The following is a 25,588-nucleotide window of genomic DNA, read 5'->3' as shown; positions in this document are numbered from 1 at the left end:
TGTGGGAACTTGTAGAGGAGTGACACCTACTGAGTACAGACAGCAGGCCTTGATGTACCACCAGTAAAGGCATTGATAACATTTTAATATAAATAGAGGGTGTGATGACCCACCACTGGACCAGTAATCAAACAGCCTGAATTCTCACCACTGGCAACGGTAGGGGATGTACAGAGGATGACAAGGCACACACAGTATTTCCAGATGTAGCTGTCTACATCAAGTGCAATTTCCCTTAAGAGCACACAGAGACCACAGCCAGTCTGGGGTTGATTTCTAACTCATCCTCCAGATCCCCAATAAGACTCCCCACTGGCAAAGCTATACAGTTGAGATCTCAGCTGAATAACCAAGTCAAGACCCCCAGCACCCTGTCTGTCCAACTGGTGCTTTGTGTCCCTGCCCAAGTAGCTGACACAGACACATTTGAGGTTTGATTTATACATACACACACACATGGGAAAGGTTGGCACAGATTTACTAGCTATGACCCCTCCTGCCCAGACTATAAGGTAGTTATTACTGCCACCAGTCACTCCTTATCAGCTACTTTAAGGCCCTTAGCAAAGGATGTCCATTCTTACTGTGCAGTATATTAATATTAACCCAAATGGTAGTTTGACCAAGAGCAAGGCTATTAGGAGTGGCCCACACAGTGTCACCAAATAAAGATGCAAGTACTGTCAAAACTTACATATTTCTACACAGATCAGTCACAAAGAAATGTTTAAATATATTTAATAACGAATAATTAGAACAAGGCAATGCTATATATATATATATATATATATATATATATATATATATATATATATATATATTCACAGTGACATCAGAGTTCAAAATCACAGGAAATATTTAAAACAACACTGAAGGACAGTCTGAAATAAATAAAGAAAAATATCTAAACGAAGCTTCACTATATTCCTGACTGAATCGAAGAGAATTACTATAACCTAAAATCTTACTAATACAGCAAGGCAGATGTGGTAAATGAATCTTCTAGTGGTTGTCAGGTCCAATACATAATGTAGAATGCTCTGTCTCACTAACAGACTTCTCAAAATAATATCTAAAATATTACTGCTGGGATAGCTTACAGAATGACATCACTTGTCATCTGACTCCTAGTTCCCAGGCAAAACAACCATTGATGAAGCTGGCAATATTTAGCATCTAACTGTAAAAATATATAGGCAAGGGCTTCTCCTCAGATCTCTGGCAGATGCTGGAATTCATAAATCAATTGCATTCTGTGAAGACTGGTAGAGAAGGGTGAAGGCTGCCAGCCTAGCCAGATAGAATTGTGCAGATAATTCTATCATTTGTAAATATCAATGTAAAACTACAGGTTTGTTGTCTTAAATGTAAAGAAATACTGTTACATGTGGAACTGGAATAAATGTGACAACAGTGCACTCTACTGAGCAAAGTAAAGCATGTGGTGACCCTTTGAAGTAGACAGTGGTGCCGAAAAGTCTAGATGAAGAAAGTCTTTCTATTGTTTTAACCAAGAGTTAAATTGCTAGATTTAAACATGCAAATTTATTTTTATTTCTCTGTTCCTGACCAGCTGCAAGATAACAAAAGGGAGATGTTAAGAATGTGAATGCAGTTAATGTGTAGGCTGGGAACTCCAGGAAAATGTAAAAGATGATGTAATGTTTATCAGAACTGCAATAGCAATTTAAACAGAGAGAATCGGAAGGCATTAAGCATTTTTGTCTTGATCATCCAACTCACAGCACTGCCTCTTGCTCACGTGTAAGTTATTTTAGACTTGTGTTTTCTTTTAGCGATAGCTAGAGCTAGAAAGATTAGACTAAGTGTTTTTCTGTGATGTCAGAACTGTGCTACTGATTCATTTTAAGTATTTCTGTGTGATCTCTGAGCTCTTGACTAGCACTAACTGTGTAGTAGAAAGTATTGTCTTGTGGTTTAAATTAATTATTATTAAATATTTTAAAACCTTTTAACTGTGGCTGGTTTGTGTAGAGATAATTTAAGCTCTAGAGTACATTGCATATTTACAGAGTTTACTGTCCAAGTCACTCCAAATAAGCTTTGACTGATTAGTCACACTACTAATTGGATAATAATATTGCTCAGTAATAATTGAACACCCTTTTAAGGGCCTTTGAGTAGCTGATAATTATTAGCTGGGTGGTGGCAAGTGGTTCTTCCATATAGTCTGGGCAAAAGGGGCACAGTTGGAGAATCTGTGCCACCCTTCCCCAGAAGTGTCTGAGTGGTTGTATAAACTCTTATCTCAAAGTGTGTGTGTGTCAGCTATGTGGGCAGGGAAATGAAGCACTGGTTGGACAGAGAGGGTGCTGGAGATTTTAGCTTGCCCAGCTGGCCGAGATCTGGACCCTATAGCTGTGCCAGTGGGGAGTCTTATTGGGGACCTGGGGAGCAAGGGACTGACCAGCCACAGACTGACTGTGATCTATGTGTGCTCTTAAGGGAAATTGCACTTTACTGTGTGTATTTGTTATCCTTTCCTCATATATGAGATGCCCTCTCTGGTGCTAGTGGTGAGGATTGAGGCTCCTTGATTGCTGGCCAGGGCACGGGCATCACATTTGTGGTGGCAGTGGTTGGAATATCCTCACATTTGTGGTGGCAGTGGTTGGGATAGCCTCACATTTGTGTTTGGTAGCAGTGGGATATCCACATAACATATTAATTATTTGGCAAATACTAATTTTCTTGTAGTGGTGTGGGTAGAGGGAATCCTGTAGCTTGTGTACAGTGAGCTTTGAAGGTGTTTTTGTACTCTAAAACAGCCACGCAGTGAATACTCAGAGTTCAGATCACAATTGTTTTATTTCTTTTGTTAGCTTAGTTAGTCAGGGTGAGCAGGCAGCATGTCAGCAGAGAAGTACGGAAAGCTGACAAAGACCCAGCTGGTGGAGGTGTGCCAGGCTAGAGGACTGGTGCATGGAAACCTGACTAAGGCAGACCTGATTGCAGCCTTGGTTACAGCTGCATCAGAAAACAGCAACCAGGAGGACAATCAGACTGGCAGTGGATATATAATCCCCTCTGAGAATGGACAGCTCAGTCTTTCTGCAGTGGACTTGAAAATCCAGCTGGAGCTAAAGAGACTTGAGTTGGAGGCCAGACATGTGGAAATAAAAGCAAATGAGAGACTGTGATGTTTTCAGGCTGTGGAGAATGAGAAACTGCTATGTCTGGAAGCTGAGGAAAAAGAAAATTAGAGGCAGCATGACAAGGAGATGCTGACTCTTTGACAGAGTCTCAGAGGTAATGTGGAAGGGAGTAACTGGTCCCCAGAAGCAAAAAAAGGTCAGTAAATTTCTTCCACAGTTTAAAGAGGGGGATAATTATGATAGTTTCATTCATATGTTTAAAAGGTATGTAAACAGTATGTAGTTGAACAAGGGCTCTGGGTATGGTTCCTGACCCTCTTACTCCATGGTAAAGCTGTAACTGTTTTATCTAAAATGTCTGACACTGCATGTTTTGATTATACTGCTGTTAAGAAATGACTTTTAGAACTGTTTAAGCTAACACCTGAAACATATAGGAAAAAGTTTTGTGAGCATAGACACAAGGCAGATGAAAGTGTGTGTGAATATGTTGCTGAACTGAGCACGTATTTCCATAGGTGGGTGAGTGGATGTCAGGTCACCACTTTTGAAGGGCTGGCAGACATTTTGGTGAGGGAACAAGCCCTTAGCACTTTGCCTGAGGACATGAGGATCTGGTTAGCTGATAGACAATGTGCTACTTCAGATGAGTTGGGGAAGAAGGGAGACCTATACCTGACAAGCAGGGCAGCCCTGCACAGGAAGGGGACTTTCAGTACTGCTCATGGGTCTAAAGGAGCCCATGGTGGACAGCACAGACTGCCACAACAGAATCTGCCAGTAGCAGGGGAAGCCACTAGTCCAGGTACATGTCCAGGAGCTAGGGTTAAATGTTTTGAATGCAACCAGTGGGGCCATGTGGAATACAAGTGTTCACAGAGGCAAGGTGCGGAACAAAAGGTGAGGGAGCCAGTAAATGGGAAAGACAAAATGCCAATAGTAGGTTGTCTTGAAACAACAGAGATACTAAACTACCATCCTGCAGATTTCCTGAGAGGGAAGGATTTGGATGAGGCAGTACCATGTGCTTATGCAGTTAAACACAGTCAGGCTATGAGGCAAGCATGTGGGTCTGGTAGCCTGGGGGAGACCCAGACAAACTACATACTTGCAGCCAGGACTGGTGAGGTGGTTACTTCAGGGAGGGAGATACTCTGTAGCAGTGAAACTGAAGGTGAGACACAGCTGCTTGTGGGTACTGATGTTCCCTTGGACAGAGGGACTGCAAAGGTAGAGGTGAGTAGTAGTACCCAGGCTGACAGTGAGGCACCACTGTCAGAGAATGCCAGATTTCCTGTGGAAGGGGAGCTGGGAAGGTTTACAAGGAGAGAATTGAGACAGGCTCAGCTCTCAGACCCTACATTGCAAGGCCTGATGCAGGTAGCTAGGGAGGCACCTGATTCTCAAGGAAAGGGGGAATCTGTATACTGGGACAAAGGGTTACTATACAGAGAATGGACCCCTGAGGGAGGGCTAGAAGTTGAGAGAATACAGCAGTTGGTAGTGCCTAGAGCCAACCATATGGCACTTCTAGCCATAGCCCATGATATTCCCTTTGCAGGTCATATGGGCATAAAACATAGAAAGAGACATATTATGCAGAACTTCTGTTGTCATGGAATTTCCAGAGATATAACAAGGTACTGCAGGACCTGTGAGAAGTGCCAAAAGGTAGGCAAGGCAGGAGACAAGGTGAGAGTTCCTTTGATGCCTTTGCCTCTGATTGAGGAGCCATTTCAGAGGGTAGCTATGGATATCGTGGGTCCTCTGAGTATTCCAAGTTCCACAAGGAAAAAGTATATCCTAATGGTAGGGGATTATGCTACATGATACCCTGAGGCAGTGGCTTTGTCCTACATTGAGGCAGGGAAGGTGGCAAATGCTTTGTTTTAGGTTTTCAGCAGGGTAGGTTTCCCAAAAGAAATACTGACTGACAGAGGTGCCAATTTCATGTCAGACCTGCTGGCTTGTCTGTGGAAGTCCTGTGGGGTGAAGCATATGAAGACCATCCCCTACCATCCCCACATTAATGGTTTTGTTGAGAGGTTAAACTCTACAATCAAGTCCATGTTACAGGCATTTGCAGATTAGTTTAAGAGAGAGTGGAACAAATATTTGCCCCATCTGTTGTTTGCTTACAGAGAAGTTCCCCAGCAATCCACAGGTTTTTCACCCTTTGAGTTGCTGTATGGGCATAGGGTGAGGGGACCTCTAGATTTAATTTGAGATGTGTGGGAAGGTGAGTGTGAGTCTCACAAGGAGTCTGTTGTGACATATGTCATAAACCTCAGGACAAAGCTGAGGGAACTCATTGGGCTTGGCTTAAGAGAATCTGGCAGAAACCAAACAACAGGAAAAGGTGTGGTATGACAGGAATGCTCGAGCTAGAGAGTATGTTGCAGGGCAGCAGGTAATGGTTCTCATTCCTGTCAGACACAACAAGCTGCAAGCAGCTTTGGAGGGACCCTACAAGGTGGAAAGAAAGGTAAGTGATGCTAACTACATGGTGGAACTGCTAGGCAGATGGCAGGGGCACAAATTGTACCATGTTAACATGATGAAACCTTACCATGATAGGGAGGCCCTTGTGCTGAGCATTTGCAAGTAGATTGCAGGAGGAGTCTGAGGGAGATCTGGGGACTGATCTCCTCAGTGAGGCTTGGGCTGACACCTCGGAGGAAGGGGTAGCAATGTCCCAGCAGCTATCTTCTACCCAGGTTCGAGAAATCCGAGCAGTGCTGAAGGAATTTGGGGACATGTTCACTGGGAAACCAGGGTGCACCCACCTGGTGCAGCACCAGATGGATACAGGACCTGAAAGGTCTATTACGCAGGTCCCTTATAGATTGCCTGAGAGAGTCAAACAGACTCTGAGGGAGGAGGTGCAGGGGATGTTGGAACTAGGGGTGATTCAAGAGTCCAACAGTCCCTGGGCCTCCCCAGTGGTACTGGTGCCAAAGAAGGATGGCAGCACCAGGTTCTGTGTGGACTTCAGGAAATTAAATAGTCACACAGAGTCGGATGCTTACCCCATGCCTAGGACAGATGAGGCCTTAGAGCAGCTGGGTGGGGCTAAGCATCTTACAACCATTGATCTTACCAAGGGTTAACAGCAGGTGCCCTTGACTCCCAGTGCTAGAGAGAAGTCAGCCTTTTTGATTCATTTTGGCTTGTATGAGTTCACAAAGATGCCCTTTGGGATGAAGAATGACCCAGCAACTTTCCAAAGGCTGGTAGATAATATCCTGGCAGAAGCAGGAAGGTTTGCCCTTGCCTACCTGGATGATACTGCCATCTACAGCCATTCCTGGCCAGAGCACCTTCAGCATATCAGGGAAGTGCTGGGCAGACTACAGAGGGCAGGGTTGACCATTAAGCCGAGCAAATGTCAGGTGGGTATGACAGAAGTCTCCTACCTAGGACATAGAATAGGGAGTCTTAAGATAAGGCCAGAATCTGCCAAAGTGGAAGCCATTCAGGCATGGCCTGCACCTGTTACTAAAAAGCAGGTGAGGACATTTTTAAGGACAGCAGGGAATTACCGAATCTTTGTCCCCAGTTATAGTACCATAGCTGCTCCCCTCACAGACCTGACAAGGAAGAACAGGCCAGATAAGGTAGTGTGGACCCCAGCATGTTAGCAGGCATTCCAGAAGCTTAAAGAAGCTTTGGGAGGACCCCCCTGTGTTAGCCAGTCCACCTTACAGCACAGAATTTGTTATGCAGGTGGATGCTTCAAACCATGGGGTGGGGGCTGTACTTCAACAGATTTCTTCAGAGGAGGAAGAGCACCCAATGGTTTATCTCAGTTGTAGGCACCAACCCAGGGATGAATGCTATGCAGCTGTAGAATAGGAATGTCTAGCCATAGTGTGGGCACTGCAAAAAATTCAGCCTTATCTGTATGGAAGGAAATTCACTGTTATGACAGATCACAACCCCCTAACATAGTTAAACATAACCAGCCAGCAAAATGCCAAGTTGCTAAGATGGAGCCTGGGGTTGCAAGCATTTGATATGTCAGTGCAGCATCGCAGTGGAAGTAGCAATGCCAAAGCAGCTGGGCTCTCAAAACCGGGAATGGGGTAGGTATACTCTGATAGACCTGACCATCTAAAGCAGCATTTCTCAAGGGTCACTTGAAAAAACTAGCTTGAGTTCTCCGAGGGGGGTGGGGGGTGAAGACTGGGATGAAGGCTGTCAGCCTAGCCAGATAGAATTGTGCAGATAATTCTATCATTTGTAAATATCAATGTAAAACTATAGGCTTGTTGTCTTAAATGTAAAGAAATACTGTTACATGTGGAAATGGAAATAAATGTGACAACAGTGCAGTCTACTGAGCAAAGTAAAGCATGTGGTGACCCTTTGAAGTAGACAGTGATGCCGAAAAGTCTAGATGAAGAAATTCATCTATTGGTTTAACCAAGAGTTAAATTGCTAGATTTAAACATGCAAATGTATTTTTATTGCTCCATTCCTGACCAACTGCAAGATAAAAGGGAGATGTTAAGAATGTAAATGCAGTTAATGTGTAGGCTGGGAACTCCAGGAAAGTGTAAACGATGATTTAATGTGTATCAGAGCCGCAATAGCAATTTAAACAGAGAGAATCAGAAGGCATTAATCATTTTTGTCTTAATCACCCAACTCACAGCACTGCCCCTTGCTCACGTGTAAGTTACCTTAGACTTGTCTTTTCTTTTAGAGATAGCTAGAGATAGAGAGATTAGACTGTTTTTCTGTGATGTCAGAACTGTACTACTGATTTATTTTCAGTATTTCTGTGTGATCTCTGAACTCTTGACTAGCACAGACTGTGTAGTAGAAAGTATTGACTTTTGGTTTTAATCATTTATTATTAAATATTTTAAAACCTTTTAACTGTGGTTGGTTTGTGTAGAGATAATTTAAGCTCTAGAGTACATTACATATTTATAGAGTTTACTGTCCAAATCACTCCAAATAAGCTTTAACTGATTAGTCACACTACCAATTGGATAATAATATTGTTCAGTAATATCTGGACACCCTTTTATGGGCCTTTGAGTAGCTGATAATTATTAGCTGGGTGGTGGCAAGTGGTACTACTGTATAGTCTGGGCAAAGGGGCACAGCTGGAGAACCTGTGCCAACTTTCCCAGAAGTTTCTGTGTGGTTGTATAAACTCTTATCTCAAAGTATGTGTGTGTCAGCTACTTGGTCAGGGACATGAAGCACTGGTTGGACAGAGAGGGTGCTGGAGATTTTAGCTTGCCCAGCTGGCTGAGATCTGGATGCTATAGCTGTGCCAGTGGGGTGTCTTAATGGGGACCTGGAGAGCAAGGGAGCGACCAGCACAGATTGACTGTGATTTATGTGTGCTCTTAAGGGAAATTGCAATTTACTGTGTGTATTTGTTATCCTTTCCTCATATATGAGACACCCTCTCTGGTGTTAGTGGTGAGGACTGAGGCTCCTTGATTGCTGGGCCAGGGCATGGGTGTCAAACATTCCTTCATGCTTTCAAGAGTAGTAGTTAGTTCATCCTAAAGACAATATAGAAAGTTTCCTAGTACAGACATTATGTCTCTTGCTGCATTGAAAACTGAAAGATACCATCTTTTGTGCCCTAGCCATAAAGTAATTTAATTTCAGTTATTTTTCTGAAGTTTGCTGGACTGAAGTTAGCCTCCTGTATTTTATTTTCCACTGTTAAAATTTATTTATTTAAACAGTTACAATCATATGTCTCAACTGTCCAGATTTTCACAGTGTCCAAATTTGTGCCTCAAATTTTTGGTCTGGTCCTCATAAAATTTGTGGATTTCTGGCAAATCACTGGGATGATCTGAGAATTTAAGTCACTAAATAATGATATACATTTGAGTTTCAGACTTCAAATAATTTGGAAAATTGTGTTAAAATCCCTGTCTCTCTATCAACTTTCTAGGTTTATAAGAGCAATATTTAAAATATGTCCCTATTTGTGGGCCTTTGTCCCCCCATTTTGTTGGGCTGTGTCCAGATTTTTTGCTCTAAGGGGTTGAGAGATATGGTTACAATAGTGCATGTATATTTCTGTTCTCTTCCAATAGGGCACACAGTGGTTATATTTCAAACACAGTACTCTAAAAATACCTTTTCAACACACATATCTGTACAAGCAGTTTGATATACGTATGGCATACAGTTCTAATACATTTATAACACAAGCATCTTGTATAAATCATTTCGATATTCACCAATGACAAATGAGAAAAAAAAGAGAACCACTTAGTTTTCACAAATGAGTCTAACAGCATTTAAATGATACCCTAAAATTATCATCCAGGAGCATAACACAAAAAAAAAAAAAAAAACATTAGGTGACTAGAACTGCGGGGTAAACATTTTTTTTTACTTCTATCTGCATGAAATTAAGAGCAAATCTATAGATTAAAATGTTAATATGTAAGAGAATTTTCACATAATAAACAGAAGTGTAATGCACCTGTGTACATTTTTAGGAAATGTCTTCTTTATCGAATCACAAAGTAAAGTTTATAGAAATTTAATGGCGATTATATGATCCAACATAATAAAAATGTCTAGTAAGGAAGAAGAGTAGGAGAACCAAAAAAAATATATGTTGCTTGGAATTAAGTAAACAGGAGGTTTCTAAATTAACCATTATTTGTGAAAATTAGCAAATACACCACCACTGATTGTTTTATCTTATTAAGGGGATCCCTTCTGTGTCTCTGCTTGACAGTGGCACAGGAAAATAACTTTCTTGGGTGGCAAAAGCCAGGGTACCTTTTTGGCTGGGCTTGTATAGGCCCTAGGACCGATAGCCTAGTACCTACCTATTATATGTTTTTTCACTTTGTTTTGCACTGGAATTTGAAGATATAAGACACTATGAGGATGGAGCATTTCTTGCTCAGTACTTAACTCTGCAGGAATTGACGTGAAGCCTATGGGGCAAAGTACTCTGGCTGTTGCTTGCACATCTCCCTTCAGGCTGACAAGCACTGGATCTCCTGTACATGACACTTCATTCTGAGCCATTGTTATAATATTTATGTGTAACACAAAGGGGTGGCAGGTGTGTGTTAATTGGATATGTTTTCCCATGCTTGCAAGGATTTCCGATAATCTCACAATATGTAATTGAATATCTAACATGAACAGTGGCTATATCATAATTAGACTTAACCTGGCTGATGTGTTTCCTAATTTGGCCCCAGGTAGAAACAACAATGTCCTAAGTAACTTAAAAGATTCAGTGCTGTACTAAGATGTTTTGGGGGGTTGCCAGACTGCAATATCTGACTTACAGATTTTCTATACTGGCTTGTTTTAATCTTATTCTCAAGTATTGTGTTTTCATGTATGGTGATTATGTATGTTTGGCATACACCTCCCCACAAATGTCACAAGAAGAGCCAAACAAATAAACAAAAAAATGAAATGCTGAACCCAAGTGCCTTTCTGTACTGGCATTTTGGTACAGAAAAGAGCTATTGATCACACCTACTCGCACCTTGCATCTGAGACAATCAATTGCCCCCTTTGCCCAACCTTGGTATACCATCACTGTGGTCAGTGGGGAGCATATGTAATATGCTCTGTGTACAATGCTCTCATTTTATAGAGCTTATTGCATCTTGAAATACAGATCAGTTTTTTTTCATGGATATAGTCTCCACTCAGAAACTGTAAATCAGTCCACAGCTAGACAGAGATGTTGCATATGAACTTAGTTGTTGTTTTTCTTTTGGCTTTTTCCAGTTAGGGGTTGCCACAGCTAAACTCTGGTCTACTAATGATTAGCAGTAGATTTTTACAGTGCCGAGGTGCCAACTTGATGCCCAGCCTTCAACAAAGGCATGCCCATTGACGCATGTCTTTCGAACACTACTCAACAGCAGGGAGGACATGCAGACTCCACACAGAAGGTGCTCCAGCCGAGAATCAAACAGGAGAACCTCTTGCTGTGAGGCGACAATGCTACCGCTGCACCACCGCAGCTTTATTAGACACCAATCTGTCTCTCATCTGTCATAACTTTAAACCAGACATAGCCTATATCAGCCATCTGACTCTTAACTAATGTTAATCTATAGAATAAACCTAACTAAAACTGTTTTAAATGTGATATATGTAGCTCACTGTCAACTCTGTTTTAAGTTTTATGTAGGCAAGACCAATAGGCATCTCAAGGAAAGGATAAGGGACCATAATTACTGCACCAGGAAGGGATATGATTATAGTGCACTAGCTAAGCACACATTACAAGCTGGTACACAACATACATTTTTATTTCAAGTTCTACATGTTGATCATGAAAGTCAAAGGAAAGGTGACCTTTCTAATAGAAGTGAAAACATTGAGTTGCAATGGATCCTGAGACTTAAGGCACATAGAGGACTTGGACTAAATGATCATGTCCCATTAAAACCAGTTTTAAAATCCAGAGGTTTGAAATGAAACATGCAGCTTATATATGACATGTCTATTGTTTTAAATAAAGTCAGATTGTCTTGCTTTTGTTTGATTGGATAATTAATTTTGTTAAGCATTTAAATATGGCATGTTCTTTTAACTTTTTGTCTGATGAAGCAATGTGGATCACTGCAAAAGGGTTAACTTTTAATAAACCAGCTTTGTGCTTTACTGTTGAAGATTATTTGAGTGCCTTTACATCTTGCTTAACGATTGACTGTTGCCTTTTGCCTTTGTTCACCTGGTTTTGTTGCTAACTAAAACTATGATTACACTCCCATGTATGTAGGCAGGTCTGGGCCCAGGCTTGTAGTAAGGATTTATTTTTTGTATGATGGCTAAATTAGGCTTAGGGGCACAGTGTGACTGAATATTAAGCTTTATTTAGACACATAACTAGTCTAATTACTTAACATTAGCCACCAAAAGCCATAAGAGATAATGTATGACAGAGAAAGATTTGGAGTTATCATAGTTGCGAAAGCACGCGTAGTCTTTATGAAACAATTCAAGTGAAAACAGAGGTTTATTTTAGAAAAATCCTAGTCAGCAGCCCAAACCTAATCCTTAGACTTATGCTTAGGTTAAGTTTTTATACTCACACCCAGATTAGACTTATTTAGACTCTAAATGATGAGTTAGTCTTTGAAGGGTGAGTTCAGTGAAGATGCCTGGTTATTTTAGGCATTCTTAGTCATTCCTAATCAAAAGCACAAACTACAGACTTTCAGACAGCTGCCAACATGTGAGCTGCTATCTTTATAAGGATTTCATCTCTATTTACTTAATGTAGCTCTTTTTGATGGATGCTATGTGTCTAGATGGAATCTGTATCTTATGCAGCTAAGAAATTGCAGGTGAAACCTAGAATTAGGACAGAAAACCTATTGGAATAATGTACCTGTGCCAAGAGACAACAGTATAAATGAGGAAGGTGCCCTGATTAACTATAGTCTGAAAAGATAGATCTAGCTGCTTTCCGTGATAAAGTAATTAATGGGTTTGACAGCCAATTTAAACACACTTTGCACAGTTTACAGTTACCTTTGTAGGTGCAAGCTGTGGAAATCAAAAATGGAGTGGCTAAGACTACAACTTAGCTGGAATTGACTTTGAATGATATAGTCTACTATGCTAACTGGAAATCTATGAAAATTCAGTAGTTTGTATACTTCAACATAAACCCCATTAGCCTCAATATTTAAATTACTACTGATATATCCTCAAGGATACTGGGATTTCTTTTAAATGTGGAGGCACTAAAAGTAAGTGGATTGGCAGGGAAGTACATCCTCTTACTCCTTGCATGTGGGGGCCTTCATTTTCCAGACTCTCTTATTTGTACTTCTCACTCAAAGATCAATCCAAAATGGAGAAACATTCATCATTATTAACAAGGGCAATAATGTTAACCTTTCTACACTATCCTTCAGCCTTGGAGAAGACACGAATGGCACATGTTTGGGCCAGCACAGATGACTACAAGTAGCGAGTAAACAGCCGCTGAGGAAGCAAAAATTCAACCAAACACAGCTTAATCAATTGAAGATTTAGCAAATACAATCTGAGAAAGTTAAGGTAAACAGGAGTTCTGAATTACTGAAAGGAAGGTACAAATTAACTTCAGTGTATTCAACAATGCATGATAAGCTTGACAGAAAAATCATTGCCAAAGGAATTACTTAATAATTTATTTTTTGTTTTGGTGTTTTAGTTGTTTGAGATATTTGTTAGATTTACTTTGGTGATGAGCAGAAGATCATTAGTCTGTCATCCATGACCATTCTGTTTTGATGACATAAGGGAGTATAAAATCACTGTGTTGCCTTGGAAGTTTATCAGTTGCATCTCTACTGATTTTTGAGGGGTTCATGTAGGCCTCTGTTGTGTATCTAACTACTGTGATGTTGAGATTAAATGCTTATTTATTCCTCTTAATTTTGTTGCTTTTCAGTTTGTCAGTTTTATATCACATGGTACTAATATTTTGAGGGTGACGTGTTAGCATTTTTCACCTTGAGTGATTGTATATCTCCTGTGTAAATAAGTCTACCATTTTGCTATTTATTTTTCTATTTTTGGATGTTTGACTGTTCCTCTGGAATTATATTAACATTTAGGTAGCAATACAAATGGGATTAATTTCACTTTTGAAGAAGCAAGGTTTTTCATATAGCTCAGTCACCTCTGCCCAAAATGGGAAGCCCTTCAAGTGCTAAGTTTATCATTCCAAGAATATGAAAACTTATCCAAGCCAGGGTACATCAATATAATTTCCTCAGCACATCTTTCTGGGACAAAAGGGGGTGTTGCCCTCCTTGTTCATTGTCAAACTAATACAATAAATTATTAAATTTTCTGCTACCAATCATGAAAAATTAGTATGAAACACAGACAGAATTTCTCAGTGCATCATTCTTTAATCTAAAGATAGTTGAAACATTTTTCAGTTTATTCAAAACTAAGTCTACAATTCCACAATTTTATTCTGAGTTGTTAACTGTATGCCATCTACTTTGGATACCACTGCCTAGAACCTTCACAGGCTTTTTGTTTTATCAAACCTTCTAAAAGTATGTCCCTGTTTGATATAATGCTCCTGAGAAGGCTGATAAACAAATATTCAAACACTTCTCCCACAAGAATGACATATCCAACAGGATACAGAACTTTTATTGCTAAGGACTGGATTTTGCACATCTTTTCTGATAGAATTCATCCACTCATGCTCTTATTATGATCATTAGACAATGGTATGGTATTTGCTTTATCTAGTCCCACAATACCTTAATGCTATATACAGAGAAAGGATTTTAAAGACATTCTGCTTTCTTAGGCAGATAAATTACTTGAAATTCATGGTGTATGGCAGTATGCTCTCATTCTCTGACAAACAAGACTTCATATATGCACAAAAAAACAAAAGAGATCTTGTGGCAAGGAGCACTGCATCCAGCAAGCACAAAAATGTCCACCAGGAATAGTATACAGAAGCCTCAAAATGTAATGGCTTCTATTCAAACTATTATTATCATCATCATCAAGGCTGAAATAACTTCAGAACATCTTTGATTACAGTGTTATGAGACTTCACCAATGTTACCTATTCACCTCACTTAAACGAATGTATGACTAATGCCTAGCAGTATGCATTAATATCCTTGAAAGACATTTGTACAAGAAGTCCCAATGAATCCCTGTCTTAAAAGGTGACAATCATTTGCATATCATAAAATTATTGATGTTGGAATAGGCCCAGAGTTGATTGCCACTATGTTAGGTATACTGTTTGCCCATCTTCCAATTCTGTTTGATAGTGCTAAGGAAATGCTATCATCTTCTTATCACCATCTTCCAAGTACTAATTAGAATTGATAGTTCATATCACCAAATTGAAGTCACACAAGTCATGTGGGAAAGATGGCTGACTTGGAACACTTCATAAACAGCTCATGTGTTAAGCTTTTTCTTTGCTTTGCTTTTGAAGCCTGCAACCATGCATTAAGTCAAAATACAAGCCATAGTTCATGGAAACAATTCCTTCTCTCTCCAGTTAGGAAGCCATGGTGTGATGCATGATATCCTGATACAACCATGCCTAACATTAATTATGAACTCGTCTTTTTGGTTTAGTCAACTTTCCTTTAGCTATATGTTCCACACTTAGTCATCCCTATCAGGCATGCTTTGTAAAATTTAGTATTGTATGGGCAAAGATTCATCAGCAATGGTTAGTGGTTAGCCATAAAGAATTTCATCTTTGAGTGGCTTTATCATGAAATGCTGAGAAGACCTTTGATTACATTTATTTGTTATATTTATTCAATCACTTTTCTTTCATGTCTGAGTCGGGTCTATATTAGATCACAGAATGCTTAAAAAAGCGAATGGTGATTAATCGACCCTATGTAAGTGAAAACTTACAATGTCGAACTGTCAGAACAGTGATTTTTTTTCCAAGGGAAAAAAATCGCTGTTCCAACAATAAATAAATAAATAAATAAACAAAACACTTTAAACATTACATTAAGTGGGGGGATCCCCCCCAACTTAAATATACCAACTCCGAGACCGCACTACAGTGCCAAAAACGGCAAACTAACGAAGCAGCCAAGCAAATTCTTTCCCAGGGAAAGAATTTGCTTAAAAGCCGATTCGATATTTTGCTATTTCAGTCTTTTAAGTTCGACCAAGATGCATTCAAAAGAATGTGTCTTCGGTCTTCTAATAGGAACCCTCTGAGTCAGGTTATGCAAACTATGTCTGAAGATGTCTTACAATTGCTTAACTTGACCCCTTGATATCAACCTCAATTCAGGTCTTTGCTTATTATGGATGCACTCTGACCCAATTTTTTTATACTGGTTATTGCAAAACCCATCATTTTCCTGTGGAAAAGCATTTATTTTACATCTCTAGATCAAGGAGAAGTCATTGTATAGAGGAATATTGTCTTGGATGAGCATAATCTGCTCCTGCAAGACCCAGATTTTCAGCGTGCAATGTGAGGAGTGGACTGTGAGAGTGAGAGGAGTTATCTGAATATAAGTTCAATCCATCCAAAGCATTTAGGACTCGGGCTTTGCTTGGCACCCTGTACGTTTTCACTAACTAGACAATCAATGGACCTTGAAATCCAAAGACAAAAGAAACATCCATTTAGATCTTATTTAGGGTCTTATTTTGAAGGATCCTGGTAGCTGGCAAGACAAGGAATTGCTGATGGAGTCCTAAGTTTTGTTAATCAGAATATTAATATAATCTAAGATACTTTTTTGTATTTTCTAGGAACTTCCTATGTACTTCACTTACAAACAATTCCAGAAATGGGATAAGCAATGTTACTTATTTATTAATTTACTTACCTATTTATTTATTTACTCTTTACCAACAAGCTTAATCCCAGTGGACCAATAACCTCTTTTTAGGTGGTATCCATACTGATTATGGAAAATTTGGCCATGGAACTTCCCAATACTGTTTGTTTGATAAGTACCATGGCATCTTTTATATCCATCGGAGCTGCCACCAACTCAGGCAGTTGGGATCTTGGTATAACATCTCATTTTGCTAAGTAGTGCAGCACCTCCTTCTTATGTTACACTGTAATATCTGTAATGTAAAATGCATTCAAGTAGCCAATGTGGGAATAGAGTCCATGGTCTTCTAATCTTCCGTTACCAGTGGTGATTGTACTATCTCTTATGCCACATTTGGCCTTTTTCTGGTCCCTTTTGAAGTCCCAACTAGGGTGGAATCCTCATTAATGTACAAAAGGCAGTGCAGTGAGGACTATTGTGCATTAGCTGAAAAAATGTAGATCATTTCTGGCTCCAACTTCATACTTAATCTTTTCTCCTCTACTTATCAGTGCTTCCCTCAGTCAGTGCTAGCTTCTTACTCATAGGCTGTCTTGTTTGCCTTTGTGAATGGCAGCAGAGGTTGAAAACCACATCTTACTCACTGAATGTCAGTTCCTTATACTCTGTCTGCTGAGATGTTATTCATCTTGTTCACTGAATTAGGAAAAGATTCTATTAGACTTTCTCCATAGACTCCTTAGAGGCATACAGCAGCTCTGGAATATTTTCTTTTGCAGTTATGGTGGGATAAAGGTATCTGATTTTATACACATTTACTAGCTGATGAGGGACTCAGGCTTTTCCCACACATCCAACAAGATCATAATATAGATGTCAAGCACTGCTTTTAGAACTAGCAATGGAAACATTTCCTTAAAGATCAAATAAGACTGTTTCAACATCTGTGATGTCTTTATTCTTCTTCTCTGACTTTGTATATTACACATCTCCTTTTGCCTTATACTGAACCTGTTACAATGTAGTTAGTGCCATCGATGATAGAGTGCAACAGGAAAGGCTAACTTGTCAAGAAGAGCTAGGTATATTTATAGAAAAGAAGGCTCTGGCAAGGAATGGATTTCTCATTTTTGCAAGTGTTAGCATTATCAATTTTGGTTCATATTTCTTTGGACTACATGGAAAATGTTGATAGCAGGGTAGTTGACAACTCTTAAACACACACAAAACACACACGCGCGCGTGCGCACACACACACACACACCAACAGCAGACACATTCAGAAACACATTCACCGATACTCATAGTTATTAGAATTGCAGTCTAGAGGACCATGGAGGAGCCTAGCACAAATTTCTAGTTATCCCTGGCTTTGTTAAAGGTAGATCATGCTTATTAAGCCTGGTAGACTTCTTTGAGAATGTCACCAAAGCCAAGGATGAAGCTAAGTAAGTGCACACAGGCTATCTCGAGCTTGCCAAGGCTTTTGACACAGTTCCTCACTCTGGTAGCATTTAGAAACTCTCCCAGCTGGGGATTAACCCTTAATATAGTAGATGGGTAACCAATTGGTTCACTGACACAGCACACTCTGTTAAAATTGGTGACTCCACCGCAACTAGTAGAGCTGTCACCAGTGGAGTACCACAGGGGTCTGTGCTGTGCCCCTTACTGTTTGGCATCTATTTCTCAGAAGTCCAGGCCAAAGCAGATGGCCTCTACCTCACCATGTTCACTGATGATTGCAAACTGGGATCAATCATTGAGTCCCTTGACAATGTCAATATATTACAAGTAGGGCTTACACAAACAAATGATTGGTGTCAAAGCCATGGTCTAAAACGAAATGCAACAAAATGCATTATTATTCCCTTTGGCAAAACAGAATTCCCTACAAATTACAATATTGACAGCATCACCCTGAATTCCAACCCAGAGGTGCGAGACTTGCAACAGGGTGATAGCAATTTGAACTTTGACCATTAATTTCCACAGTAGTAAGTAAAGCCTTCTATGTAGCTCACCTCATAAACAAGGGCATACCATCCAGGTCAAGGGATGTTATAACTCCAATGTACTTGACCCTCATGAGATCACTAATAGAGTATAATGCACCCTTTTACAGTATGTCCCTCACCAGACACCTGCAGCAGCTGGAGAGACCTCAGAGGTTTCTCACTAAGAAAATACAGGAACTCCAAGCCATGACCTACATAGACAGGCTGAAAGCCCTGTCACTTTACTCTGTATCTTATAGGCTGTTGAGAGGTGACTTGTCCCTGGCCTATAGGGCAATCTCTAACCCTGCCTAATGGAAATGCTGCACATCCACAAGTCATATAGGACAAGAGTCACTCACTCTAGGGATCTTAGCCTAGCCTGTGTCTTTAACAGAACATGCTGGAGAGACAGCTATGTCTCCCAGAGACTGCCGCTTTTCTGCAATAGACTTTCTATTCACGTAAAATAGAGTTTCTCACTGACCCTAATCAAACACAAACTAGATAACTGGATGGGAGACTGCAAATTCACCCCTGGGGTGGCACCCATGTCCCTCATGGACAGGGGTAGCCGGTGTTCATCACAGACCTGCTCTATTCATAAATTCATTCTGCAATCTATCCAAAAAGAAGAAATGGGGATACTTAAGATTAACATAGCTAGGCTTGTAAAGGCTGCAGAGCCGCTAGCCTAGTAACCTCCTATGAATCTATGAACAATGTCAGTTTAAGTGATTTGCTTATGGTCACACAATAAGCAAATGAGAAAATTAAACCATGTTCCACAGGGACTTCAGCTCACTGCCTTAAACCCTCTGTACCAACTGCCAGACTCTACAGTCAGCACAACTAAAAATATTGCAGTACTTTTAATCCACAAATGTTGCATACACTTTTAACTTTTAATGTGGGATTCAAGTCCCCCACCCTTCACTCTCCATAAATTTATATAACAGTATCCAAGGTCATACTTACATTGGGGTTCAGTCTTGCACAAACACCTGTCTTGTCAAACACCCGCCCACCCATACACTTTGCACACAATCTGCACCAAGTACTTTTAAACACACACTCAGCATTCTCCCCTTCTAAGCAATAACATTAGATAAACATATACCATGCTACCAACCACCTACTCAAAACAAATTGCAGAATCCAACTTCACTGGAGAAGTCACATTGAATAGGCGGAAACTCTGTTTTGAAGTTTTGGCACACAATTTGGCCTTTCTTCAATGTTATGGGTCATTGTGAGAGAAAAATTGCTTGTCAGCCAAAGAAGGCTGTCTCATTCTGTCTTCAGTCACAGTGCTGCCACACTTAAAACATGTTGAAACGTCTTGCAGCATAACTCAAAAGTTAAATTACTTTTATGATATTCCTAAAACACCTACAGGTGAGACATTGTTTAGCTCTAATAGTTGCTTGCCTGGAAGAGGTGGTACATATGTATGACACAAGCATGTTGCAATACTTTACTGAGGCTGCTTTCACTTTAATCACTCAAACTTCTGAAGCACAATAATCTGTGAAAGCAAAGGAACATTAAATTATCATTGATATAGTTGATGGGGGAAGTATTGCACTTGGATTACAGCACCAACTGAATAACTTTACTGTAGCCATATTTTTTTCATTAAGGATCAAACGTGCAAACAAAATGTGGATTCCTTTATTTGTCTGGGGAGGAGGCAGGCTGTGTAAGAAAGCAAAAGACAGTGACATGATCACTGTTAGCTCTCTGATATGCTCCTTCGTGAAATGCATCAATGTGACCATTATTTCAAGTCTACCATAATCAAATATTAGAGGTGTAGACATAAAGTGGCTATTTTTAATATAGGAGAAAGAGGGGGCAGGCAGTTCATAAAAGTAAAAGACAATTACATAATAACTTTTAAATGATACTGATACAGCTTGTTAGGTAGAACACTGTACAATAATCTGAAATATACTGCTGTGGACATTATTCCTTTTGTTGTATAGAAAGAAAGTGGCTATCCTTTGGCAACCGTACTTCATATGCAGAGACTGATCATACTTCATCACAGTTAAAACAGTTGTTGATCTGGCTTGTCAGACACAATGTTAATGTAGGTGTATGAAAAAGAAAAACATTGGTACAGTTATCATTGTGGATTATGTATGTGAATTATTCAGTGTGAAAGCAGGTGTGCCCAAAAAGATGAGGCACATTCTACTGGGGCAGTATATCTTTGAAAAGAGTGAAAACTAGAGTTTATTGTATTTTGAAATACAGTAACAGCGCAACACGATTTTTGACTTATATATTGTTAGTTTATTATTATCATTTTGTAGTATTTCTAATGCAAATATTTTCAGATTCATTTGATAGCAGACATGCACATTTTCCTTTTACTCATGACTGTGAATATACAACACATAAAATCATAATTATTGGGGGAATTCCTAAAGGTACACCTCTTAATAATCTGTTGGAAATCAGCAATAGCCTTAATATGGTACTCTAGAATAAAGATATACAGGACACAATTGGGCTGTCTTCAATGCCATGCTACATGTAAATTAGGCATTCTGAGAGAAAAGTGTATGCTAATTAGCCATGTGCTCTCTCCCCTGGACTGCCTCCAGGAACACAGGCTGTGCCTGGCCATTGTGGAAGAGATAAGTACTGGGGAATTTAATAGTAAGGTAGGGTCAATAAGTGTGTATGTGACCACATGCAAGAGGTTGCATGTGTCAGTGTGAGCATGTGAGCACATACGTTTTTGTGTCTGTATCTTTGTCTGCCTGAGAGATATCATAAGGGTGTTATTATGGGAGTCAGATATGTGTGTGTGAATGGATTAATGGATGAGAGTGTGAATGTAATTGGATGGGTAGGGAGCTGTGTGTTTCCGGTGTGTGTGTGTGTGTGTGTGTGTGTGTGTGTGTGTGTGTGTGTGTGTGTGTGTGTGTGTGTGTGTGTGTGTGTGTGTGTGTGTGTGTGTGTGGTTTGGGGGTGCCTGTTATACCTCTACATATCCTTAGACTAATGAGTATACTGTTCAGCATTGAGTGGGGGCGCAACTAGCCACCAGGATAACTGTAATATGGGAAATCACAGAACCACTAGCCACCTGAGATTACATCATACGACTTGTGCCTCAGCACCACTTAAACCAGTACAGGAATTGTTAATGAGGGAACACTAGACACTATATATATTACTCTTGTTCCTTAATAACATTTGAGCTACTACAGGGATCAGAGGGTTGGGGGAATACTAGACACCTGGGATAATACTCTTGTACCTTAATTGTATTTAAACCAGTATGGGAAACAGGAGGATGCTATATACCAGTATTATGATTTGCAACATGGGACCACAACATTCCTTGACAGTCTAGGGTCAGGAAAAGGAGATATCAGAGACATGCAGAGAGCTCAGGCACATGTATGCGGGCTGTCTTGTGTGTGTGTGTGTGTGTGTGTGTGTGTGTGTGTGTGTGTGTGTGTGTGTGTGTGTGTGTGTGTGTGTGTGTGTGTGTGCGTGTGTGTGCGCTCGTGTGTGTATACCTGTGCATATGGGGTGAGGAATATCTTTGCCTATACAATGCAATCACCATAGTTTACTGCAGGAGGTGCTGATCCTATGAGGTAGGTAACTGCAGTTCATAAACATGTAAATTTGCCAATAATGAGGTATTTTCTCATCATGGCTAATATGTTTCTGAATCACAAAATACCACATCATGAGAACATGACCTTTGTGTGAAACATATTTTTTTGTTTGTTTATTTCTGGTTTAGTAATTACTGTATCTTAAAAGAGCAGTGACATCATGGCAAGAATGGTATATAGTAAGGGGTGTGGATACCACACAGAGAGTTCAGGTGGTATTGCTACTTCACCTGCAGGAAATTATTTTTGTGTGTTTAACATTGTAGTACATTTACTTAGTTGCTGCACAGCTAAGAAGGCATGTGTTATGATGATTTGTGCACGCATGTTGTCAGCTCCGAGCAGTTTTTGGTATGCTTGAAAGCACATTATCTGAAGGAATATTACTAGGTGTATATATTACTCATAATATTGACTGTGTGTTCTACTCCAGTTAGCAAATGCTTGCATAAATGCATAAAGAGATATATAAATATTTTCAGCACTGCTCAGTGCCTATTTTGATGTTGAAAATAAACAAATCTCCCTGTAACTGCATTTCCTGGATAATGGATACTTAAGGCAAGAAAAATGACATAAAAGGAATTTACAGCTCTGTGAAGTATATTCAAGTTTAAGCATCTTATTCTTTTTGTAGAAGTGTAGTTCAATCACAAAAAATATACACTTGCCCGTACTGTGACCTAGAAGATCTAGAAATGATTACCAACCTAAGCACTGGATGGAGGAGCAGACAGCAGACAAGAGTGGATAGCTGACACTGACACACCCATCCTGGTGCACTGCAAAGCTGAGACCACTGAAGGACAGCTAGTCGACATACAATGAAGAGGCTGGAAACATGTGCTTGGATCAACAAAGCATTGTTCATGTAATAGCTTCCATGGCTTGCATGTGGAAACTGTTACTTTACAAAAAAAGCAGAGTAGGCTGACACTGTGATGGATATGTATGTCAGTTGATAGAATGACATCCTGTCAGTCAATGGATCTTTGTGCCATAAGGAAACTAACAGGCATTTATTACAATAATTTTGATTAGTCCATTGGCTGTGCTGATTGTCTAAAAGATCTGTAGATCTTGTGTATGTGTGCATATCTATATCAGTGTCTATTTATCTATCCCTCTATCTGTGTGTATACATCTGTTCATACATCTGTATCTATATATCTCTGTTTCATTCGGTCTCTCTCTCTCTAGATATATATATATATATATATATATATATATATAGTGTATATATATATATATATATATATATATATATATATATATATATATATATATATATATGTATATATATATATATATATATATATGTATGCAGATATATATATATATATATATATATATATATATATATATGTAGATAGATATCTGCATATATATCTATCTACATACATATATATATATATATATATATATATATATATATACACACACACGTATGTATATATACATATATAGGGAATCAATTAATTTCTACTAAGCCTATACATTTGCAACGTGGTTACATTACTGCCGTAGCCTGTGGTAGTTGTCAGTGTACAGTATGTCTCAGAAACTGCTTCCTTTGCAGAAATACCTCAGAAGTATTGAGTGTATTTTGGTGTCCCAAGACCTCATTACATATGCTTGAGAGACCTATGTACAGATGTGACTGTTTTTGCCTTTTGAACTCACAGCTCTAAAAGATGGGAGCCACTAGCTTAGATGTTCTGATAATCCACTGGATAGATCTCATTGTGCTTCATGTAGTCGAATGTCTCCCCTAGCTACTCCATTGCTATGCTATAACCTAGGGACATTTTTGAATTAAAACTGCTTTCTTCAGTCCAAGTTTGAAGGCATTACTGAAGTAAAGTGTTGTGAACATCATGTTGGCAATGTATGTGAGTAAGAGGGACAACAAGGGAATTTTGGAAGAAGAAATGGAAAGTAAGTTTGATTTGGTGGCTATAGTCTGATCCAGAATTCACATTGATTGGCAAAAGGTGATGACTGCAGCTTGGTACAAACATTCTGGAACTTCTTTCAAAACATTATTTGTGATTTAATACAGTTTATGGAGACTTTCAGTGGAATATGCTAAGGTATTTGAAATATATGAAGTTGAAGTTTTTGAATTGGTGCACAACCAGAATGATACCATGCAATATATTATTGGAAATGATGGTTACTGCCATTACATGGAAATAAACATGACTAAAAAGCTGCAAGAATATCAACTATAGTTATAAAATACTATGTGTGTTATTTAAAATGGTCTAAATAGATTTCATACACTTTTATCCCAAAAAAGTACTGCTGGAGAGATTTAATCTTATGTTAAGTTAGTGTAGATAATCCCTTTGGTGTTTGCACTGTCTCTCAAGAAATAATACAGCTGATGTTAGACTAAACATCCAAACTGTAATGGAAATAAAAAAAACAAACAAAAAAAAAACAAAGAACAGAAACCTAGAATGCAACTGAAAAATGCATGCTAGTAAAATGATTTTTACATCAATTTCTTATGGAGGGTTGCAATATGCCAATGAATTCTTGTTTTAACTATATATATATATATATATATATATATATATATATATATATATATATAATTTAGGTTAACCTTCTTCTTTTTAGAAATACCTTTTTGGGAACTTGAGATGACTAATTCCTGACTTCAAAAACTCTTTTTTGGAATATAAAATAATACTCTTTTTTGATACACTTTTATCAAGGATCACATTCATGGCTTGTTGCTAAAATGCTTGAAATTAATAGCTTTTGATGATAATATAGTTTTATCTATTACTTCTCTGTTGAAAAGCTTTTAGTGTTTATATGATAAAGCTTACTATCTTTCTAATGAATGTATACATATTTGTAAATATTTCTTGTATCACATGACTGATCTCAGGATTTCTCATGGTTTAGGAGTCTGAGATATTTTTGCCAGTTTAGAAATACATTTTAAAAGCCCATAGGGATAAAAATCGCAGTCTACACTGACCACTCTTAAACAATTCATTGCATTTTCTTTGGATGATATATATATATATATATATATATATATATATATATATATATATATATATATACATATATTCAAAATATCAAAGTACCTGAATGAATCCCACATGGTCGAAAGCCAAAATAACAGAGAAAAAAAAAAAATTTTTTTTGCAGTGTAAGCCCCCACCTGCGTCCAACCTCTAAATGGGGGGGTCTGTGCCCCACACACTCCCTTCTAATTATATGTACCAACACCAAGATCACTCTACAGTACAGAATTCCCCAATCTTTGCTGTTAATGCCAACAGAAGCAATCAAATGAGTTTCAAATACTTCTGCATGCATAAAAAAACATTCAGCATTATGAAAAATTGAGTATATGGATGTTTCCAAAATATATATATATATATATATATATATATATATATATATATATATATATGTATATATATATATGTGTGTGTGTGTGTGTGTGTGTGTGTGTGTGTGTGTGTAAATATATATATATATATATATATATATATATATATATATATATA

This window comes from Protopterus annectens, chromosome 2.part0, assembly GCF_019279795.1.
Source record: "Protopterus annectens isolate FY-2018-M chromosome 2.part0, PAN1.0, whole genome shotgun sequence".
NCBI classification, from domain to species: Eukaryota; Metazoa; Chordata; order Ceratodontiformes; family Protopteridae; genus Protopterus; species Protopterus annectens.
The sequence above is the reverse complement of the archived record's forward strand: the minus strand, read 5'-3'. Positions refer to the sequence as shown.